This window comes from Salvelinus fontinalis, chromosome 4 (assembly GCF_029448725.1).
Source record: "Salvelinus fontinalis isolate EN_2023a chromosome 4, ASM2944872v1, whole genome shotgun sequence".
Classification (NCBI taxonomy): domain Eukaryota; kingdom Metazoa; phylum Chordata; class Actinopteri; order Salmoniformes; family Salmonidae; genus Salvelinus; species Salvelinus fontinalis.
The window spans coordinates 60,912,064-60,931,801 of NC_074668.1; the positions used below are offsets into that span (position 1 = coordinate 60,912,064).

At 44.4% G+C, this 19,738-nt stretch overlaps 1 protein-coding gene and 1 long non-coding RNA gene across 5 annotated transcripts in view; both read right to left on the reverse strand.

Moving 5' to 3' along the window:
- LOC129854122 (tetraspanin-4-like) overlaps positions 1-19,738 on the reverse strand; it is a 110,030-nt gene that overhangs the window by 27,928 nt on the left and 62,364 nt on the right. The gene's annotated exons all lie outside the window — the stretch shown is intronic.
- On the reverse strand, positions 280-19,062 carry LOC129854123 (uncharacterized). The gene is made up of 3 exons (XR_008759237.1): positions 18,000-19,062; positions 9,956-17,509; positions 280-6,548 (listed from the first exon to the last, which is right to left on the reverse strand). It is a non-coding gene; the product is annotated as an uncharacterized LOC129854123 (long non-coding RNA).

Sequence of the window (19,738 nt, forward strand, 5' to 3'; positions counted from 1 at the left end):
ATTTTCAGTTCAATTTCAGTAGTTTGTTGTTTACATCACATGTTGACACATGTTGACACCACAGAGGCGTTGTGGCTAGTGGACGAGCTGCATATCAAAAGGGACTCAGCACTGAAATGTAGACCTATTTATTTCTAACCAATCTGTATTTTGGCAGAGGGGGTATTATGCATCATGCAGTGTTATGAATTGGATGATAGCCCGTTTTACAGCACAATGCGATATGATTTCTAGCAGTGGTAAAAACAGAGCACCCCCCCCCCCCCCCCCCCCAAAAGAAATATCATCAAGGTTTTTATTGACTATTCAATTCGGGACAGGTTGGGTCCCACATCAAGTTCGCCCAGGTTCAATCTGAATTTGATGAAACGTTGTAACGAGCATTACCGAAGGTGGCTCCCCTTCCTGTTCGAGTGGTGCTCGGCGGTCGTCGTCGCCGGTCTACTAGCTGCCACCGATCCCTTTTTCCTTTTCATTTGGTTTTGTCTAATTGTTTTCACCTGTTCATTGTTTGGTTGTTAGGGTGGTGCTATTTAAGTTCGTTTAGCCCGCTTCTGTTTGTGCGGGCTTGTCTTTCTGTTTTTGTATGAGGTTGTTCGTATTATTGGGGTTTTCCACTGTCTGGATTTATTTTTCCAGTGTGTACTGTATTCGAGTGGATTTTTACGCCTATGTTTTGACGTTACCAGTTGTTCTTCTGGTTGGACATTAAAGAGTGTTTTTTCCCCCATATCTTTGCTCTCTGCGCCTGACACCTCACATTTTTCCTCATCGTTCGTAACAAACGTTGAAGTTGTTGATCACCGGAAGTCGTTTCTTGTAAGCAGCTAAGAACAATTCACCATACTTAAAGACTGTAGGCTACATCTCAGCAGTTCTGTAACGTTAAGAGAAACCCAGTACATTTGTAATCAGATTTAGATGTGTAATAAAACAAATTGTTTATTCCATTTTCGGAATGGAAAATATTGCAAAGGTGTTCAGTAATTATGCATCTGCATAATTACCCCTGATTAATTGGACTAATTCATCAACTCAGTAAGGGACTCGTCCTTTTGAATCTCTCACTAGCAGCGAGTTGGTTCGACACGAAACTAAGACAAATGATTGGGCTCCCGAGTGGTGCAGTGGTCTAAGGCACTACATCTCAGTGCTAGAGGTGTCACTATAATACCAGCTTCAAATCCAGGCTGTATCACATCCAGGCTGTGATTGGGAGTCCCATAGGGGCGGCGCACAATTGGCCCAGCGTCGTCGGGGTTTGGCCGGAGTAGGCCGTCATTGTAAATAAGAATTTGTTCTTAACTGACTTGCCTAGTTAAATAGAGGCTAAATACAATTAGTGAGTCTAAGCAGATTGTTCATTCTTTGTTAAGTGGGTTGAAAGAGTGTCTATAGCTAAAACTGGTGCCAAACAACAGTTTTTTTTACCCTGTTCCCATGATCTATTTGTTTGGTCTTGCCAACTCCTATATGACAATGACCATAGGAGTTGGCAAGACAGCACAATCAGATCTGGGACCAGGCTACTGATTTGTAACTTCTTACATATCAGTATTCATAACATCATCTCTATACTCCAGATGTTATAGATCACTATCCAGGAGTCCCCACAGTAATGCTGTATGTATTATCTGCCAAATGTGTCCCTCCGCTCTATCACATCTCCCACAATCTGTTTGTACATGTGGGAGTTAGAATAGATAAAAGGGAAAATGCTTTCGGTATGCATTTATGGTTTGTTGTGCTAGTGGGTACATCTGTCATTTATATCCAGGTCTCAGATATTGGAACTTAAACACTCCCTATTCCCAGGCAATGTAAGAAAGCATCAAAGGAGCACATGTTTCAGGATGTGATTTGGTTTCATCATACAAAAAAACGGTGGCGGTAATTTATCACAGAAGAAAGCAGTAAAACCAGTAATGCTTTCTCAGCATTTGAATAGACCAAAAACGATGACTATATGGACTCTGCAGTTGTTGCAGAGTAATATACAGTATCTCCTTGTAGAGTAGAGCCAGGGTTCATAAATAATAATACTCTTAGAGGCAAACTATCAGTCATGCATTTTTATCACCCCCCCCCCCCCAAAAAAAAATGGGGGCACACAGGAGAGCATCTGATACACAGCCTGAGGACAGGTGGAGCTCTTGAATATATCCTGGTAGTGCTAGCAAGCTAGCGAGCTTGTCTACAGCCTCCTACTACTGGCTTGAAAAGCTAAAGGGCCTTGAATATTAAGATGCTCTCATCCCCAATACTAGAATGTTTCCCCTTCAAGGTGAATAGAGAGCTCCCGGCTAGCAGCTAGCCTCTTCACCACCATGGCCATGTTATCATCCCTAGCTTCCAAACAGACACCATTACTCCTCATTCTCCACCGTGATAGCCCACGTGCTGCGAGTATTCCGGTGGGTGCTACACATTGGCGGGTGGATGGGGTAATTTACCCTATATACAATGTAAAGTGTTTTGAGACCTTGGCGAACATAAAATGCAATTTATCACTCAGGCGGCGGTTCATTCAAAACAGAGGTCCCAGTTCAATCTAAATCTAAACGCTTGTCATTAACAAGAGCGCAATCCAGGGAAAGGAGGATGCATTGCATCTTGAGACCATCGTTTTCCCCCCAGAGTATAGCCAAGTGGCGGTTTGAAACTGATTCAGATTGTTTAATAGTCACAGGGTTGCAGGTGTGATTGTGGCGTACAGTGAAAATCTTTGGCTTCGAGCTCCAACATGCAGAACTAGTGAAATAAAATAATGAAAATGGTCATTTAAAAAAAAAACTATAGAAATAGCACTATATTCATAATAGCAACTGAGGCAGTGATGAATAAATAAATGTCCATTGGGGTGGAGGCAGAGTAAAGACATTTGAGGGGGTGAGGTGGAATGACCATAGGGGGAGCAGAAGCATGATCATTGAGTGAAATAAAACCAAAAAGTAATATATAAATATTAACAGCAGCAATAGTGATGAATGTCGTTGGAGTGGGGGCAGAGTAATATCCGTTGGGGCGGAGAGGAGAAAGAATGTCCATGGGGGGAGTAGCAGGAAAGATAAGTGAGAGTTGAGGGTGTCCATGGGGGAGGAGCAGGGGGGAGGAGCAGGGGGGAGGGGGCAGGTAGCTGACTAGTGGTGGCTATTCAGCCGTCTGATGGTCTGAGGGTGGAAACTATTGGCCAGTCGGTTTTTGCCATGATGCTCCTGTACTGCCTGCGTCTGAGTGTTTGAAGCGGGGAGAACAGGGCGTGGCTTAGGTGGCTGGGGTCCCTGATGATCTTCTTGGCCTTCCTGTGACACCTGGTGTTGTAGGTGTCCTGTTGGGCAGGCACTGTGCACCCAATGGTGCGTTTGACTGCACGTATTGCCCTGTGAAGAGCCTTGCGGTCCGCGACGGCGGAGTTGCCGTACCAGGCTGTGATGCAGCCTGACAGTATGCTCTTGATGGTGCTCCTGTAGAACACTGTGAGAGCCCTCGGGGGACAGGCCAAATTTCCTCAGCACCCTGAGGTTAAAGAGTCGCTGTCGTGCCTTCTTCACTACGGTGTCCGTGTGGTTAGACCATTTCAGCTTCTCTGAACACAAGTATACAGCGGTGGTGCATAATGTAATGTGTCAAGCCTCTGGTGCATTTTGAAATTCCACCGAGTGCTACGGCTGCTTGCATTGATGCACATGGGAAGAGCTCCAGCAAGCATGGTTTACAGAAGGCGGAGTACGATTCTCTCTGGAGCACAGCACAGCACGGCACCAAACAAAACAACACAGCCCCTGCAAAACCATATAAGTAAACTGTGGCTGTTAGAAAGACGTAGCGAGGAAGAAAGATGGAGAGAGAGACAGGAAGACAAGGAAAGAGAGCGAGGGAGGGAAAGAAGGAAAGAGAGAGAGGGGAGGGAGAGAAAGAGAGAAGCATGCCAATGGTAATCAATAATGTTCTCTAGGGGATTCTCCCTTGTTCCTCCTAATCCTCTTCCTACTCCTCCTCCCTTATTCCAATAGCATGTACCACACACAAACACACATGGCTCACACACACACACACACAATAGCATGTACTGTACACACAGCAAACACACCACGCGGCCCACACACAGGTACCCCAGGGTCTAGGCTCATTATATCGACTATGCTTGGAGAGAACAGTGATTTGTTGTGGTAGCTGCCCAGTTTGTCAGACCTTGTCGACACTCCCCTGTGACACCAATCATCTCTGTCCACAGCCATGTCACTCAGCAAGGGCCCGGGTCTCCGGCATTAATATGCTAGGTTTATTTAGCTAACGTTGTGTTTGAGCTAAACCATTTGAAGTACACTGAACAAGGATATAAATGCAAAATGCAACAATTTCAAAGAATTTACTGAGTTATAGCTCATACAAGGAAATCAGTCAATTGAAATACAATTCATTAGGATCCTAATCTATGGATTTCACATGACTGGGAATACAAATATGCATTTGTTGGTAACAGATACCAACAACAACAAAAAAGGTCGGGCCATTTGCCTCATGCAGCACGACACATCTCCTTCACATATACTTGATCAGACTGTTGATTGTGGACTGTGGAATGTTGTTCTACTCCTCTTCAATTGCTGGATATTGGCAGGAACTGGAACATGCTGTCGTACACATGTCTGGTGAGTATGCAGGCCACTGAAGAACTGGAACGTTTTCAGCTTCCAGAAATTGTGTACAGATCCTTGCGACATGAGGCCGTGCATTATCATGCTGAAATATGAGGTGGTGGCAGACGATGAATGGCACGACAATGGGCCTCAGGATCTTGTCAAGGTATCTCTGTGCATTCAAATTGCAATTGATAAATTGCAATTGTATTCGTTGTCTGTCGCTTATGCCTGCCCTTACCACAACCCCACCGCCACCATGGGTTCCGACTTAGAATGTGGACAACTACAAATACCTAGGTGTCTGGCTAGACTGTAAACTCTCCTTCCATACTCACATGAAACATCTCCAATCCAAAACAAATCTAGAATTGGCTTCCTATTTTGCAACAAAGCATCCTTCACTCATGCTGCCAAACATACCCTCGTAAAACTGACCATCCTACCGATCCTCGACTTCGGCGATGTCATCTATAAAATAGCCTCCAACACTCTACTCAACAAATTGGATGCAGTCTATCACAGTGCCATCCGTTTTGTCACCAAAGCCCCATATAATACCCACCACTGCGACCTGTACTCTCTCGTTGGCTGGCTCTCGCTTCATGCTCGTCGCCAAACCCACTGGCTCCAGGTCATCTACAAGTCTCTGCTAGGTAAAGCCCCGCCTTATCTCAGCTCACTGGTCACCATAGCAGCACCCACCCGTAGCACGCGCTCCAGCTAGTACATCTCACTGGTCACCCCCAAAGCCAATTCCTCCTTTGGCCACCTTTCCTTCCAGTTCTCTGCTGCCAATGACTGGAACGAACTGCAAAAATCACTGAAGCTGGAGACCCATATCTCCCTCACTAGCTTTAAGCACCAGCTATCAGAGCTGCTCACAGAGCACTGCACCTGTACATAGCCCATCTGTAAACAGCCCATCCAACTACCTCATCCCCATACTGTATTTATTTATCTTGCTCCTTTGCACCCCAGTATCTCTACTTGCACATTCATCTTCTGCACATCTACCATTCCAGTGTCTAATTGATATATTGTAATTACTCCGCCACAATGGCCTATTTATTGCCTTACCTCCCTTATTTTACCCCATTTGCACTCACTGTATATAGATTTTTCTTTTTTTCTACTGTATGTTTGTTTATTCCATGTGTAACTCTGTGTTGTTGTATGTGTCGAACTGCTGTGCTTTATCTTGGCCAGGTCGCAGTTGTAAATGAGAACTTGTTCTCAACTAGCCTACCTGGCTAAATAAAGGTGTAATAAAAAAATATTTCAAAAAATGGGGCACTCTGTTTACAACGTTGACATCAGCAAACCGCACGCCCACCCGAAGCCATACACGCTGTCTGCCATCTGCCTGGTAAAGTTGAAACCGGGATTAATCTGTGAAGAGCACACGTCTCCAGCGTGCCAGTGGCCACGGAAGGTGAGCATTTGCCCACTGAAGTCGGTTATGACGCCAAACTGCAGTCAAGTCAAGACCCTGGGCAAGCAAGCAGGTGAGCTTCCCTGACACGGTTTCTGACCATTTGAGCAGAGATTTTTCGTACAAACCCACAGTATTATCAGCTGTCCGGGTGGCTTGTCTCAGACCATCCCGCAGGTGAAAAAGCCGAATGTGGAGGTCCTGGGCCGGCGTGGTTACACGTGGTCTGCAGTTGTGAGGCCGGTTGGACGTACTGCCAAATTCTCTAAAACAACGTTGGAGGGCTGCTTATGGTAGAGAAATTAACATTCAATTCTCTGGCAACTGCTCTGGTGGACATTCCTGCTGTCAGCATGCCAATTGCACGCTCCCTCAAAACTTGAGACATCAGTGCTGCCCTACCAAGCAAAAAGTTAGTAACTGCTCATTTGGTCAATAATGAGTTAATGTCATTTTTGCTACATTAATACATGCTTAATTGTAAGAGCTGTCGCTTTCCTCATCCTCGGATGAGGTGAGGAGAGAAGGATCTTCGGACCAAAATGCGGAGTTAGGGAAATATGCCATCTTTATTTTACATTTGACAACGATGCAGATGGCAACACGAAAACTAAACAAAACACTTTCAAACTACAAAATAAGAAAACGACGTACAACGGAACCTGAACATAAACTCACATCAACAAACGTAAACTCACGAACAGGAACGTACATCAAAACGAACGAACAGCCAAACAGCTCCAAACGTGAATACATCGAACATAACGAAGACATCACAGGAGACAATCACCCACAAACACACAGTGATAATGCCCTACCTAAATATGACTCTTGATTAGAGGAAAATGCAAACCACCTGCCTCTAATCAAGAGCCATACCAGGCAAACCGAAACCAACATAGAAACAGATAACATAGACTGCCCACCCATAACACATGCCCTGACCAAAAACACATAAAAACTAACATAAATAGGTCAGGACTGTTACAGTACCCCCCCCCCAAGGTGCGAACGCCGGGCGCACCAGCACAAAGTCCAGGGGAGGGTCCGGGTGGGCAGTTGACCACGGTGGTGGTTCCGGTTCAGGACGCTGTCCCCGCACCACCATAGTCACTCCCCTCTTCTTTCTACCCCTTCTAATGCCCACCCTAACACTACCTTCCCCTAAATAAACAGCTAGCACCAGGACAAGGGGCAGCACCGGGACAAGGGGTAGCACCGGGACAAGGGGCAGCACCAGAACAAGGGGCAGCACCAGGATAAGGACCATCACTGGAATAAGGGGCAGCACCGGGACAAGGGGCAGCACCGGGACAAGGGGCAGCACCGGGACAAGGGGCAGCACCGGGACAAGGGGCAGCACCGGGACAAGGGGCAGCACCGGGACAAGGGGCAGCACCGGGACAAGGGGCAGCACCGGGACAAGGGGCAACACCGGGACAAGGGGCAACACCGGGACAAGGGGCAACACCGGGACAAGGGGCAGATCCCGGCTGAAGGACTCTGGCAGGTCCTGTTTAGACGGCTCTGGCAGGTCCATGCAGACTGACGGCTCTCTACGCTCATGGCAGGCTGACGGCTCTCTACGCTCATGGCAGGCTGACGGCTCTCGACGCTCATGGCAGGCTGACGGCTCTCGACGCTCATGGCAGGCTGACGGCTCTCGACGCTCATGGCAGGCTGACGGCTCTCGACGCTCATGGCAGGCTGACGGCTCTCGACGCTCATGGCAGGCTGACGGCTCTCGACGCTCATGGCAGGCTGACGGCTCTCGACGCTCATGGCTCTTAGACGGCTCTGGCTGCTCATGGCTCTCTGGCGGCTCTGGCAGATCCTGTCTGGTTGGCGACTCTGGCAGATCCTGTCTGGTTGGCGGCTCTGGCAGATCCTGTCTGGTTGGCGGCTCTGGCAGATCCTGTCTGGTTGGCGGCTCTGGCAGATCCTGTCTGGTTGGCGGCTCTGGCAGATCCTGTCTGGTTGGCGGCTCTGGCAGATCCTGTCTGGCTGACGGCTCTAGCGGCTCCTGTCTGGCTGACGGCTCTGTAGGCTCATGGCAGACGGGCGGCTTTGCAGGCTCATGGCAGACGGGCGGCTTTGCAGGCTCCTGGCAGACGGATGGCTCAGATGGCGCTGGGGAGACGGATGGCTCAGATGGCGCTGGGGAGACGGATGGCTCAGATGGCGCTGGGGAGACGGATGGCTCAGATGGCGCTGGGGAGACGGATGGCTCAGATGGCGCTGGGGAGACGGATGGCTCAGATGGCGCTGGGGAGACGGATGGCTCTGGCCGGATATGGCGCACTGTAGACCTGGTGCGTGGTGCCGGAACTGGAGGCACCGTGCTAATGACAAGCACCTTCCTACTAGTGCGGGGAGCAGGGACAGGGCACACTGTATTCTCAAAGCCCACTCTATCCCTGATGCGTGGTACCGGCACTGGTGACGCCGGGCTGAGGACAAGCACATCAGGATTAGTAGGGGGAGAAGATACAGTGTGTTCAGGGCTCTGGAGACGCACTGGTAGCTTAGTGCGTGGGGCCGGAACTGGAGGCACGAACTGGATACACGCACTACAGGGAGAGTGCGTGGAGGAGGAACAGGGCTCTGGAAATGCACTGGTAGCCTAGTGCGTAATGTAGGCACTGTAGGTACTAGGCTGGGGCGGGGAGGTGGCGCCGGAAATACCGGACCGTGCAGGCGTACTGGCTCTCTTGAGCATTGAGCCTGCCCAACCTTACCTGGTTGAATGCTCCCGGTCGCCCTGCCAGTGCGGCGAGGTGGAATAGCCCGCACTGGGCTGTGTAGGCGAACCGGGGAAACCATGCGTAAGGCAGGTGCCATGTATGCCGGCCCGAGGAGACGCACTGGAGACCAGACGCGTTGAGCCGGCCTCATGACACCTGGCTCAATGCCCAATCTAGCCCTACCAGTGCGGGGAGGTGGAATAACCCGCACCGGGCTATGCACACGTACAGGAGACACCGTGCGCTCTACTGCGTAACACGGTGTCTGCCCGTACTCCCGCTCTCCACGGTTAGCCTGGGAAGTGGGCGCAGGTCTCCTACCTGCCCTTGGCCCACTACCCTTTAGCCCCCCCCCAAGAAATTTTTGGGAGTTACTCACGGGCTTTTTCGGCTTCCGTGCCAGACGCGTTCCCTTATAATTCCGGTTCCTCTCTCCGGTAGCCTCCGCTCTCCTAAGTGCCTCCAGCTGTTCCCATGGAAGGCGATCTCTACCTGCTAGGATCTCCTCCCATGTGTAGACACCTTTTCCATTCAATACATCGTCCCATGTCCATTGCTCCTTCTTCTGTCCCTTACTCCGTTTAGCATTCCCATACCGCTTGGTCTTTGTATTTTGGTGGGTGATTCTGTAAGAGCTGTCGCTTTCCTCATCCTCGGATGAGGTGAGGAGAGAAGGATCTTCGGACCAAAATGCGGAGTTAGGGAAATATGCCATCTTTATTTTACATTTGACAACGATGCAGATGGCAACACGAAAACTAAACAAAACACTTTCAAACTACAAAATAAGAAAACGACGTACAACGGAACCTGAACATAAACTCACATCAACAAACGTAAACTCACGAACAGGAACGTACATCAAAACGAACGAACAGCCAAACAGCTCCAAACGTGAATACATCGAACATAACGAAGACATCACAGGAGACAATCACCCACAAACACACAGTGATAATGCCCTACCTAAATATGACTCTTGATTAGAGGAAAATGCAAACCACCTGCCTCTAATCAAGAGCCATACCAGGCAAACCGAAACCAACATAGAAACAGATAACATAGACTGCCCACCCATAACACATGCCCTGACCAAAAACACATAAAAACTAACATAAATAGGTCAGGACTGTTACATTAATCATGTGGACAAGTATCCTGCCTCTATTGTATTGTGTTTTGGAGAAAATGTGGGTCATGTTAGCAGCAACTGCATAAAGTTACTGTGAAACCACGGTAAATAAAAGCCATTTTTCTCAGTTCCACTCTATGAGCAGTTACTGCCTTTTTGCTTGATAGGGCAGTGTGGCATTGTGTTGTGTAACAACTCCACATATTATAGTGGCCCTTCATTGTCCCCAGCACAAGGTGCTCCCGTGTAATGATCATGCTGTTTAATCAGCTTCTTGATATACCAAACCTGTCAGGTGGATGGATTATCTTGGCAAAGTTTGAGAGAAATAAGCTTTTTGTGCGTATGGAACATTTGTCGGGTCTTTTATTTCAGCTCATGAAACCAACACTTTAAGTGTTGCGTTCATATTTTTGTTCAGTATACTGTAAATACGCGCTACATACTAGAGGTCGACCGAATAATCGGAATGGCTGATTAATTAGGGCCGATTTCAAGTTTTCATAACAATCGATAATCGTCATTTTTGGACACCGATTTGGCCGATTAATTATTATTATTTTTTATTGTTTATTTTTTTACAACTTTATTTAATATTTATTTAACTAGGCAACTCAGTTAAGAACACATTCTTATTTTCAATGACGGCCTAGGAACGGTGGGTTAACTGCCTCTTTCAGGGGCAGAACGACAGATTTTTACCTTGTCAGCTCGGGGATTCAATCTCGCAACCTTACAGTTAACTAGTCCAACGCTCTAACCACCTGATTACATTGCACTCCACGAGGAGCCTGCCTGTTACGTGAATGCAGTAGAAGCCAAGGTAAGTTGCTAGCTAGCATTAAACTTATTTTATAAAAAACAATCAATCAATCAATCATAATCACTAGTTAACTACACATGGTTGATGATATTACTAGTTTATCTAGCGTGTCCTGCGTTGCATATAATCGATGCGGTGCATATCGTTGCTCCAATGTTTACCTAACCATAAACATCAATGCCTTTCTTAAAATCAATACACAGAAGTATACATTTTTAAACCTGCATATTTAGCTAAAAGAAATCCAGGTTAGCAGGCAATATTAACCAGGTGAAATTGTGTTACTTCTCTTGCATTCATTGCACGCATAGTCAGTGTATATGCAACAGTTTGGGCCACCTAATTTGCCAGAATTGTACGTAATTATGACATAACATTGAAGGTTGTGCAATGTAACAGGAATATTTAGACTTATGGATGCCACCCGTTAGATAAAATACGGAACGGTTCCGTATTTCACTGAAAGAATAAACGTTTTGTTTTCGAGATTATAGTTTCCGGATTCGACCATATTAATGACCTAAGGCTCGTATTTCTGTGTGTTATTATGTTATAACTAAGTCTATGATTTGATAGAGCAGTTTGACTGAGCGGTGGTAGGCAGCAGCAAGCTCGTAAGCATTCATTCAAACAGCACTTTCCTGCGTTTTGCCAGAAGCTCTTCGCTGTGCTTCAAGCCTATCAACTCCCGAGATTAGGCTGGTGTAACCGATGTGAAATGGCTAGCTAGTTAGCAGGGTGCGCGCTAATAGCGTTTCAAACGTCACTCGCTCTGAGACTTGGAGTAGTTATTCCCCTTGCTCTGCATGGGTAACGCTGCTTCGAGGGTGGCTGTTGTCGTTGTGTTCCTGGTTCGAGCCCAGGTAGGAGCGAGGAGAGGGATGGACGCTATACTCTTACACTGGCAATACTAAAGTGCCTATAAGAACATCCAATAGTCAAAGGTTAATGAAATACAAATGGTATAGAGAGAAATAGTCCTATAATTCCTATAATAACTACAACCTAAAACTTCTTACCTGGGAATATTGAAGACTCATGTTAAAAAGAACCACCAGCTTTCATATGTTCTCATGTTCTGAGCAAGGAACTTTAACGTTAGCTTTCTTACATGGCACATATTGCACTTTTACTTTCTTCTCCAACACTTTGTTTTTGCATTATTTAAACCCAATTGAACATGTTTCATTATTTATTTGAGGCTAAATAGATTTGAGATTTTATTGATGTATTATATTAAGTTAAAATAAGTGTTCATTCAGTATTGTTGTAATTGTCATTATTACAAATTTATTTTTTATTTTTTTTATCGGCCGATTAATCGTTATCGGCTTTTTTGGGTCCTCCAATAATCGGTATCAGCGTTGAAAAATCATAATCGGTTGAACTCTACTACATACACTACCTGTCCCGCCCTGACCTTAGAGATCCTCATTTATTCTCTATGTGTGGTTAGGTCAGGGTGTGACTCGGGTGGGAGATTCTCTGTTTTCTATTTCTTTGTTGTTTTTGCCATGTGTGGTTCCCAATCAGAGGCAGCTGTCTATCGTTGTCTCTGATTGGGGATCATATATAAGTTGTGATTTTCCGTTTGGGTTTTGTGGGGAGTTATTTTCCTCCATTTGCAGCAATTACAGCCTTGCAGACCTTTGGCATTCTAGTTGTCAATTTGTTGAGGTAATCTTTAGAGATTTCACCCCATGCTTCCTTTAGCACCTCCTACTTCTTCTCTAAATAGTTATTGCATAGTTTGGAGCTGTGCTTTGGGTCATTGTCCTGTTGTAGGAGGAAATTGGCTCAAATTAAATGTCGTCCACAGGGTTTGACGTGGCGTTGCAAAATGGAGTGATAGCCTTCCTTCTTCAATATCCCTTTAACCCTGTACAAATTTCCCACTTTACCACCACCAAAGCATCCCCAGACCATCACATTGCCTCCACCATGCTTGACATGTGGCGTCAAGCACTCCTCCAGCATCTTTTCTGCCTCTCACGAATGTTCTTCTTTGTGATCCGGTCACAAGCTTAGACACAAGCTTAGACTTTTTTCCAATCTTCCTCTATCCAGTGTCTGTGTTCTTTTGCCCATCTTAATCTTTTCTTTTTATTGGCCAGTCTGAGAGAAGGCTTTTTCTTTGCAACTCTGTCTAGAAGGCCAGCATCCCAGAGTCGCCTCTTCAATGTTTATGTTGAGACTGGTGTTTTGTGGGTACTATTTAATGAAGCTGCCAGTTGAGGACTTGTGAGGCATCTGTTTCTCAAACTAGACACTCTAATGTACTTGTCCTCTTGCTCAGTTGTGCACCAGGGCCCCCCACTCCTCTTTCTATTCTGGTTAGAGCCAGTTTACACTGTTCTGTGAAGGGAGTGATACACAGCGTTGTATGAGATCTTCAGTTTCTTGGCAATTTCTCACATGGAATAGCCTTCATTTCTCAGAACAAGGATAGACTGACGAGTTTCAGAAGAAACTCGAACCCACAAAAGCTGATGTTCCAGATACTCAACTAGTCTAAAGGCCAGTTTTATTGCTTCTTTAATCAGCACAAAGGTTTTCAGCTGTGCTAACATAATTGAAAAAGGTTTTTCAAATGATCAATTAGCCTTTTTAAAATGATAAACTTGGATTAGCCAACACAACGTGTCATTGGAACACAGGAGTGATGGTTGCTGATAATGGGCCTCTGTACGCCTATGTAGATATTCCAATAAAAATCAGCCGTTTCCAGCTACAATAGTCATTTACAACATTAACAATGTCTACACTGTATTTCTGATCAATCTGATGTTATTTTAACGGACAAAAAAATTGCTTTTCTTTCAAAAACAAAGACATTTCTAAGTGACCCCAAACTTTTGAACGGTAGTGTATACCAACAACTCAGCAGCCGTTACCCTTTGCCCAATGTCGAACATGTTATGAAAAATATTTTTCATAGGCATGCTAGGCTAGAGCAATTCGACAACTTGTCGCAGAGCTGTTATTTCATGTTTGAGTGGTGCTTAGGTATGTATCATGAATGCCTGGGAAACTGTTGGTGTATAGCGTCACGGTTCACTTTACAGTAGTCTGCAATGTCAAGGTTTTTAGACGTTATGTATTATCTTTTCCCACCAAGAATGTAAGATTGTCTACAATAGTCTACCACACAACCTTTAAAAAAAGCATACAAAAAACACAATAACACTGAATAAAACCTAAAACCAAAGTAACATCAGAAGCTATTTACTGTACTTGCCAATCACATTTCTAGCACAAATGACCTTGTGAAACTCTTCCTTTCCATATTTCTTTCATCTTCTTTGATAATGGCCCTCCTCACTCAGCCTTTCTGTGCATTCAGGCAGCACTAATAGCATTGCAGAACATCCTTCCACAATAGTGCAGCTAAAGGACTCCATTAAATGAAGATGGATAGGAGATGATTGTGGTGGCCTCCACAGCTGGTTTCATATAGCCCAGACTCAGACGTACTCTCTGTGTGCTTGAGAGATAAAGGCATCATGTATGACACACATCAGTGACATGATGGGGGATTAGATTTTCTCACGGTTGAGCCGACAATGAGAGTATGAGAGGAAGAAGGAGAGGAAGAAGGAGGCAGGAAATAGAGGAGTAGGGAAGGGTGGGAAAGAGAGGGAGGGAAGGGGACAGACAGACAGACAGACAGACAGACAGACAGAAAAAAAGAATGGCACAGATAGAATAATGAGACAGATATTTCACAGGATGTGTAAATGTGAATCATCCGGTTGGCGTTTCCACTCACTACCAAATATGGTGGTGAGAGGAAGCCCAGTGTCCGGCAGTGGGAGATGATGGAACAAGATGGATTTTGGCTGACATTCTGCACATTTTCTCATCGATTAAACATTTTGATACGGTTTTCTGTTTCCAAAACTAGAATATGTTACGAACAGAGTGGATAAAGTTTTGTAGACTTTACCCTTTACCCAATTTTTTAAAAATTGCATTATTTAGGAGTGTAAGGGTAAATGTAGTTATTGCGCAACTTCACAGAGTAGGCGTTCCCCAACGGAAATATGCAAATACATGCTAGAACGCGCCAATAACCTCTTGCTAGCTTTGCTCTGCCTACCCACTATAATGAATTTGCTCCCATTGGAAACGACAGGCTGTTGTCTATCTTGGGTTAGTTATAGAAATATTTGGTCAGTGACCAATGAGCAGTAGTGGTGCGTGGGTAAAATCACTCGGAAAGCCAAAACAGGAAAAAATATCCATATTACAACCAGTGATGCAAAAAGTATCCAATTGTCATACTTGAGTAAAAGTAAAGATACCTTAATAGAAAATGACTCAATTAAAAGTGAGTCACCCAGGAAAATACTACTTGAGTAAAAGTCTAAAAGTATTTGGTTTTAAATATACTTAAGTATCAAAAGTAAATGTAATTGCTATAATATAGTTAAGTATCAAAATTATAAATAATTTCTAATTGTTTATCTTAAGCAAACAAGACGGCATAATTCTATTTAAATGTTTTATTTTCAGATAGCCAGGGGCACATTCCAACACATAATTTACAAATGAAGCATGTGTGTTTAATTAATATTCCAGATCAGAGGCAGTAGGGATGACCAGATATGTTATCTTGATAAGTGCGTGAATTGGACCTTTTTCCTGTCCCGCTCAGCATTGAAAATGTAACATGTACTTTTGGGTGTCAGGGAAAATGTATGGAGTAAAAAGTACATCGTTTTGGGTTGAATGTAGTGAAGTAAAAGTAAAAGTAGTCAAAAATATAAATAGTAAACTAAAGTACAGACACCACAAAAACTACTTAAGTAGTACTTTAAAGTATTTTTTACTTAAGTACTTTACACCACTGATTACAACCTACAGTTGAAGTCTGAAGTTTACATACACTTAGGTTGGTGTTACGGTCGTCGTAATCCTCCTCCTCGGACGAGGAGGAGAGGCGAGAAGGATCAGACCAATATGCGGAGTGGTTTATGTCCATGATTATTTATTAACAAAATAAACGGAACACTAACGAAACAAAATGACAAAAGAGAAACGAACCGACAAACAGTCCCGTGTGGCACGAATACAGACACGAGATACAAACACCCACAAAACACACGTGAAACCCAGGCTGCCTAAGTATGATTCTCAATCAGGGACAACGATTGACAGCTGTCTCTGATTGAGAATCATACCCGGCCGAACACAAACATCCCAACATAGAAAATAACACATAGACAACCCACCCCAACTCACGCCCTGACCAACTAAATAAATACAAGAAAAGGGAAAAACAGGTCAGGAACGTGACAGTTGGAGTCATTAAAACTTGTTTTTCAACCACTCCACAAATGTATTGTTAACAAACTATAGTTTTGGCAAGTCGGTTAGGACATCTACTTTGTGCATGACACAAGTAATTTTTCCAACAATTGTTTACAGACAGATTATTTCACTTATAATTCACTGTATCACAATTCAAAACGTGTGGTATAGCCTACGCTTCAAAATGTGATGTGGTTCGACGAGAACACAGAAAAAGGCAGAGATGAGTGTGTCGGGTTCACCTAGGGGTCACGAAAAGGGTTGTACCAAAATGTTTGACGTATTAGAATAATTAATTATGCTTATGTTTTATTAATAGAAGGGGAGGGGTTATAAGACCCCTCCCTCCTTACATGTATAGGGTTTTAGACTACGGATTAACAATATCTATATTCATTGTAGAAGTTTAGTATTGTTCTACAGTTGTATTTTAGTTATCGATTTCTCTCTATCTGCCTCATTATAAAGAGGCCCCTCTTAGAAATGTGTGACTTAGACAGAACTCTGCAGGGGAGTGAAGGAGATAAGACTAGGCAAACATTCCACAATAAATCAACTTTGGGGGGAGGGGACATTTACTGCTAAGCGTTTAGCTAACAATAAAGGCCCTGTTAATACAGCTTTGTAGGCATGGTTGTGGTCCCAGGAGTAGAGGATGATGACGTAAGCAGTGACATCACCAGGGCGCGACTTAGGGTTTAATAAAACAACTGGAGACCTTTTGTTTGATGCAGAACTTACTCAGCAACATTCGTGCAATGTTCCTGTTTGTCAACTTCTGTCTGCAATTGCATTAATAAAGGTTTTTGAATGATTTAATTAAAGATATTGTCATAATGCTAATTTCACTAATGAGTAACTGATTGATAAGGAAACGAACCCTAACAAGTGGCTGACACCGAGACGTGCACAGACAACAGTGAACGCATAAATTCTGGCCTAATGACTACACTTTTTGGTGTTTTGTGTAACAGATGTATCTTCACCACTGTTTGGAGACTGGAAATATTTTGCGAGTGGATGAATGTGCACGGGCAGCCTAGTAAAGGATCCCTTTGAAGTGATTGTTTGACAATCAGATGAAAATATCATGACTGTTTGTTTTTATGGCACAATAAAAGGTAATACATTTTAAAAGTTGAATAACAAATCTTTACGACTAGGCCTATAGAGATCCTATTGAATTAATAGTGATTCTATATGTAATTCTATGATTGGCCCATAAACATTTTGGGGAGGTCCCACACCGGGAAGAAATGTATTCTATTTTCACCCCTGTACATAGGCCTAAGGCCGAGACTATAAGAAGACACAGTGGCTGAATAAATTCAACCACACCTTTGTTTCATCATAAAACCGGAGAGCAACATCTGTCCGTTGAAGTTCACAAAGCATATTGCATGTAACAAACAGTTGTATGACCTACAGTGTCACGATCGTCCATGGGAGAGAGATAGGACCAAGGCGCAGCGTGTAAATAATACATCTTCTCTTTATTTAGGAGAGGAACTAACGAAGCAAAACAACAAATCCAAGAACGTGAAACCAAAACCGACTAAATGCAAAACATGCAAACCTGAAACAAACCTAGACACAGACTAAGACAATGACTAAATCAATGACCCAACAAACACATGATGCCTATGGCCGCCTAAAATATGGCTCCCAATCAGAGACAAATGAAAGACACCTGTCTCTGATTGAGAAACCACTCAGGCAACCATAGACATACCTAGAAACCCTCACTAAACCATAGACATACCTAGACATACTCACTCAACACAAAACCACACACACAAAACCCAACAACCCCTTAACCATATAACCACCCACACACAAACCTTCCCCATGTCACACCCTGACCTAACAAACATAATAAAGGAAACAAAGATAACTAAGGCCAGGGTGTGACATACAGCATGGTCAAGCAAGTTCATCTTGCCAACATTTTCAGACTACTAAACAACTATTGATTTAGAACCACGGAGAATTAGGCTACCGCAAGTCGCAAAGAAAACAGGAGCTGCCTCCACTATTCCAGCATCATTTAAACTTCAAGATTTCAACATTATCAAATGACCTATGCTTAGTCTAATACAGTGACAACTAAAAGATACCAAAAACTATTTAGTCCAATCAACATAAGCTAAATAGCATGTGGCTGTCCATGGTAGCCTACATCTAGCTATATATTGAACATCCTCTCAGGCCGGGGGCACAACGTATGAATTTATGGTTGGATCAGAATCGGCGTTATAATCTTTGGCTAGTATGGAGAATTAAGTAAAACCACAAGTCCAAATCTTTATCACCATTGATGGCTAATTTAGGAAAGGGCCAATTTGAGAAGTGTACTGCAGAATGGCAGTAGCATAACAGATGAATAATGGAGGGCGGAAGAAGAGAGCGAGAGAGAGCAAAGAGACATAGAAGCAAACAGTGACCCATGAGAACTATAAAACAGACTGGCTTTAGCAGCATAACAAATCTGTGAGAGGAAGGCAAGGAGGGAGGAAGACGATGAAAAGGGAGCAGGTGGAACAGAATGAACGGGGAAGAAAAATAGATTATAAGAGGAAGCTAGAGAGCGAGTAGGAGGAAAAATGGACTCAGTGAATCTAAAGAGGACACATTGAGTTTCATTAGGCTGGCGACTATCCCGAAATGGGTAAATTTCCCTACATTTACAGTTAACGGATGCACTCCCCCAAGGGCCCCTACCATGGAGGCACTAAATCTCTGTGCCTAATAAAATCCTATATCAAAATGTTTCAACTCATGAGCTAGCAAACAAAACACCCCCACCGCTACGCCTCACTGTGTGTGTGTGTGTGTCCGTTTCTGTGCGTGCAAACAGCTAATATTCCATCAATCTCGGAGTGTGTGTGTGTTAACGCTCAATTTGAGTGAGAACGGTCATAATTCCCTTGTCCCTCCTTCCTTCCTCCTCCTGTTCCGCTCTCTCTCCTTTTCTCCATTCCTCCCTCTCTTTCCCTCCCTCCCGCTCCCTCTCTCCCCTCATCTCTACCTTCATTCCTTTCCCTCTTCCACCCTATGGTAGTCCATCTTTCCCACTGCCAGCCTTAATCATCTCACGTTCACACATCTTTTTCCAAATGACAAATCTGCCCTGGGTGAATAGCTTATAAAGTAGCAGGGGCAGCTCATCCAGCCAATGCTGCTCTGAAGAGAGTGGCATGGGAAGAGTACATTTGAGGATTACTATAGAAAGGGTTTCAGGCTAGTTGGAGGTTAGTTAGTGTTGAATATTTCAATAGGGTTCAGCATCAAACAGAATGAGGTGTGAGCAAAATGGCAAGGGAGGGGTTGTACTCCATCGTAACAAACAACGTTGTATCTGGTATGGAACAAAACTAGTGCTTTGGAAGATGTGACTTGATCAAACCCACTCCACTCCTCTCTGTCAGTGAATATACACACAAGCAGTATATGGCTCTTGGTGGATCCGAGTAAGACACTGCAGCTATAGCTTGTGCTGCAACACCACTGTATCACGTGTTTATTTGATGTGGCGTCATCTAGGCCTAGGTTGAACTGTAATGACCGAATTTGACTGCATGACTGAATTAGCTTGCATTATTTATGAGCTGATCTAATCAGCACGAAACAACCAACATTGCCACAATCACA